This window comes from Plasmopara halstedii, assembly GCF_900000015.1.
Source record: "Plasmopara halstedii genome assembly, contig: Scaffold_658, whole genome shotgun sequence".
Classification (NCBI taxonomy): Eukaryota; Oomycota; class Peronosporomycetes; order Peronosporales; family Peronosporaceae; genus Plasmopara; species Plasmopara halstedii.
In genome coordinates this window covers 1542058-1546763 of record NW_020187575.1, presented here as the reverse complement: position 1 = coordinate 1546763, position 4706 = coordinate 1542058, and positions in this window count along the sequence as shown.

Below are 4706 nucleotides of genomic sequence, written 5' to 3'. Positions count from 1 at the left end.
ATGCTACTTCAGCATGACGCTCAGCGGAGCTCCGATCACGAAGGACCTCGTCCTCAAGAGCTCGAAGAGAATCACGAGTCACCGCCCGCCACCGACTCTTCTCGATGAGAACGGTGACGTCTACTATGGTATCCCGACTCCGAAAACTCGTGAGAGTTTGAGGCGCCACTTCGGCAAAATTGCCCAGTCGCCGTGGTCGCTTTTGATCGGAAAGATCATGACGTCCCGCGTCATCAGACACCCCGCGCTTCCCGGCAATAGCCAGGAAGTAGACTGGCCATGAGCTGAGCTCAAGTAATGGCCCTGAACTCTTGCGGTCGAAGACACAGAGCTCGCGGGAGCATTAGGGGTTAACCCTTACGTCACAGGGCGTCAATCCATGACGTGCTTTGAGTTTGGCAAACCCAAAGCGAAGGTGTGGCTCCACACGCACGTCCACTTTCTTGTGGCTCATGTACAGGTTTTGCAGTGAGGAAAGGTTTCGGTGCCGTTGCACTCATCGCTCAAAGAGCGCTTCGTCATCTTAGTGCTTTCGCCAGGGGCGAGCACTACAGGTATTGTCCGAATTGCGGATACACGAGAGCCACCTCGTTGAGCACTCAGTCAAGTGCGATAAGCTTCCAACTGATTTCTTGTGGAGCTACGAATGGAGCTCGAAGAGCCTTCCGTTTGGCAAGCTCATCTTCCGGAATGGCCGAGGCCCGACGATGTGGGGGCGTAACGATCGAGTTACCACGTCCTTCGCTATCACAGCGGAATTAACCGGGTGGAAGCCATATTTCACACGAGGGTCGATGACCGGCCGTGGATTGGCGCGCATCAGAGTCGCCTTACGTGCAGCTTCCAGCTGCCGCTTCTGTGCCTCATCGAGGTCATTGGTGATAACACCACGTTTCTCAAGTGACGAGAAGTCAGGATCGGGCATGGGGTCCGCAAGGCACGAGCAGGGCTCGTCTCACACCGCTGGTGTGGCTCGCCTTCCTCGTCGTTCCATCCGGGAAAAACCTCCACATCCCCAACGATGTCACTCGTCACCGTTAGCGTGCGCGAAGCGCGACGTCTGTGCTCATCAAGCCTAGGATTTACATCCCTCGATCCCGTGGAGACACGGTCCGATATGGCACCGTGTGCGGGACACGAAGCTGGGCTCTGCCCGTGAGCGCTGTCAAAACCAGCGAGACTTAGAGATTATGGTGTCATTAACACAAAGCTCATTCAGCACGGAAATCGTTTTGTTCCAACGCAGTGTCTAACGGACACGTAAGCCTCGCTGAGGAAATAATCGATTGGAACTGCAAATGTTCTCAAACTTAATGGGGGAGATTGTAACGGGGTTTCACATACCCTGGTAACAGGGGTGTGTGTCATACTAGATGGGCATGGTGTGACCACACCCAAACAAGAATACGGAGCGGGGCTTGATAGCCAGTAGTTATACATGTTTTAGATTTCTCTATATATGTTAAGGAGAATCTGTGCATTTAAAATTTGGCGCCTTTGCCGCAGATAGAATAGATAAAGTCAGTTTTGAATTTAAACGTAAAAGTTAATTAGCCTTGGGTTAAGGCTATAATAACTCTTGGAGTACGATGACTGCGATCCGCTAAAGTCGTACTTGTTCTGAGTATACAACGAGAGATCGGTGAACTTTCTTACGCTTCCTCAAAGCGCAAAGCTACGGCAGTCCCGCTGCAGATATCGTTGGCGGACAATTCTTCGCTTGAAGAAATGTGGCGACGTGATGATGAAAGACTTGCCACGCGCATTGCGTCCGGATTGGGAAGTGCGTGAGAAAGCTGAACTAATTTTCGAAGCCAAATACGATACACACGACAGTACTCCTTATCAAAGGAAGAATGTGGCGTCGCTGATGCTTTTTCCATTCAAGCACAAAGCGGGTTTGGTGAGTGGATGTGAATCACCACACTCGACGCCAAGTTGTTGTCCCGGAAAGGCTAACGACAAGTGGCAGATTAGGAATGGCTTAATACAACCACAATTCCTCCGCAAATGCCTATTCTTCGTAAGGATGTGCTGCAGAACAGCCTGATCAACTGCGCTTTGTTCAGTGTCCATGATTGGGCTAATGAATATTCTCCACTGCTGATAACAGACAGTGATATTACTCATTGTGATAAATAATCTAAGTGAAATTTTCTTGGAAGATTGTAATTATGCCACATAGATTGACCAACGCACCGGCGACATTTAATTGGGTCATGACGCAGCTGTTAAGGTCATATTCAGACAATGTGCAAACCTAGTATGACAATATATTTGCTCGGAGTTGCAGCGGGCTGCCGTAGCTCTTTGTTGAGAGGAAGCTTACTAAACGTCACCGATTTTTGTCTTATACTAAATTGTAGCAGATCGCAATCCGCTACCTACAAGAGTACCCAAAATCTTAACCTAAGGCAAATGTACTCTTCCGTTCAAGATTGAAACTGTATTACCTGTTTTATTCACGGCAGAGCCTCCTATCTGTTTTATTTACGGCAGGGCCGCCAATATTTAAGGACTTAGATTTTCTTAATTAATATAGTAATACCTAATCAATATAGTAAAACCTAATTAATATGCATTACTACTGGCAGTTCCGCCACGTACTGGCTTCATGCTACGGTGTAGCCACACCGCTGTGTGATTACACCAACTTGTGTAATTCACACCTATGTATGGTCACACAATCTTGTGCGACCCACCCTTTCATACCAGGGTACGTGTAACACAGTTACACTTTCTTAATTGAAATTGTGAATATCCACAAATGTCTTGCAGATAATATACTGCCTCGCCGTCTCTTCTGTATAAAGGTTTTACGTCTCGTTGAGACCAGTGGGAACACGCACTCGGCGTCGTCCAATGTCTCCACTCCCTGCTCCAACGGAGCCTCGATGTTATTAACAACATCCGACGAAGAGCTGCTATTTCCGCAGTATTCGTCCAGTGGATTACATGCCACTCCACGCACATGAGTAAGGCCTTGCCCAAGATGCCTCGGACCTCGACCGACTATACCACTCTTGGTATTCAGCAACTGCTATGAAACGTGAGCCGTGATTAGTGGATTTTGTGCCACGCCACGCGCATCACTGAGGCCTTGCCCTCGATTCCCCGGACCTCGTTCCACCATGCCACTCTTGGCATGCACCAAGTGATCCAATAGTTGAGCAGCGCTCAGTGGGTTACGTGCCACTCCACATCCAGCCCGCGAGCCATGCTCGAGACTCCTGTCCGATACACCGTTGACAACTCGGATACTCCGATATCCAGCACATTGACCTACTCGGTCCAGTACCCGCGCCCAAAAGCGCTTCTGCTTCTTAGCAGAGGTGGGTTTATGGCTTACCATACCTCCACCAGACGACGTGCGCGTGACACCTTAGGTCTTCGACCTCCAATCGATAAATGGCTCATGGTGTTCCAACCATGCCATACCAAGAATAAGGTCGTATCTTGTATCCAAGTCTAAGACTAGGAAGCGTCCCACGCTATCAAAGTCAAGAAACTTGTTACCAAGGTCCACAGGGACCTTGGCACCGTGGCACATATCCCCGTCGCCAAGCGAACAGTGACGATGTCAATCAACCACTCCTCCAGCGCCTCCGCATAAAGCTGACTTCCTTCCATCGTGGAGCGTCGAGCATGATTGTCCGACGCCCCGGAATTGATCAGGGTCTTCCATGGCTTCTCAAAGCCCTCCACGGTTGCTTTCACGACCAGCAAGCCGGCTTGCATACACGTTCCGTGTTCAAGAATACGGAGCATTTCAGGGCTGGGCCCTGCTGACTTTGAGGCTCAACAAAGTTCAGTCTTTCTTCAATAGGGCGCTTCGCGTCTACTGGGTGTTGTCGTCTTTCTTGCGAAAAGCTAGAAGACTGGTGAGAAGCGGGACGTCGGCTCGATTAACCTTGACGCGCATTGCGCAGGGGACAACCAGTTCGCAGGTGTCAAGTGTCTTCACTGATAAAACACTGTCGGATTTCGAACGCTGATCGGCAGCTCGGAGCTCTACATCCTTGTCTTCGGCATAGATATGATCCATTGGCTCAGGCCCACTCGGCGAGCTGCTAGTGTATTCACCCCAACCAAGTCGTGCCGACTCAAATCTGAGATTGGCATCTAATGCCACTTTCACTTCGTATTTAAAAGAAGACGGACGCACACGGAAGCCTTTCATTCTGGCCACGCCACTGCGGAGACCCTCCATAAAGACGGTCACTGTGACCGCCTAGGGTAGAGGATCGGCTGCCATCCCGGCAATGAGAGTACGCATCTCTTTGGCAAAGTCCACCAACTCCTTCTTGCCCTGTCGGGCTGCAGAGAAACGCGATCGCACGCGATATACCTAGTTAGGCGGCGAGAACACTTGCAAAAGCTGCAGGTTTAGCTCCATGTAGGGGGGGGAACGCCACTTTAACCGATGTACTGCACGTCAGCTCCGATCTTGGGGATAGCTTGTGGCACGCGCTGCTGCTCGTTCTGGCGCATGGCGGATGCAATAACCATCGTGGTCTCTCAACCTGAGCAGGTGATTCTCTTCATCCGTACCCTCAAAGGTCTTAACGCTAACCATTTGCAGCCTGCGCCGGGGGACTCATTCGTCGTCGTCGATGGCGTCATGGACGCAGTCGTAGCCGACATATTTTGATCTAGAGCATTTTCACTATTTTATAAAGTCTCTAGGCTTCGGGTCCTTGCGAAGC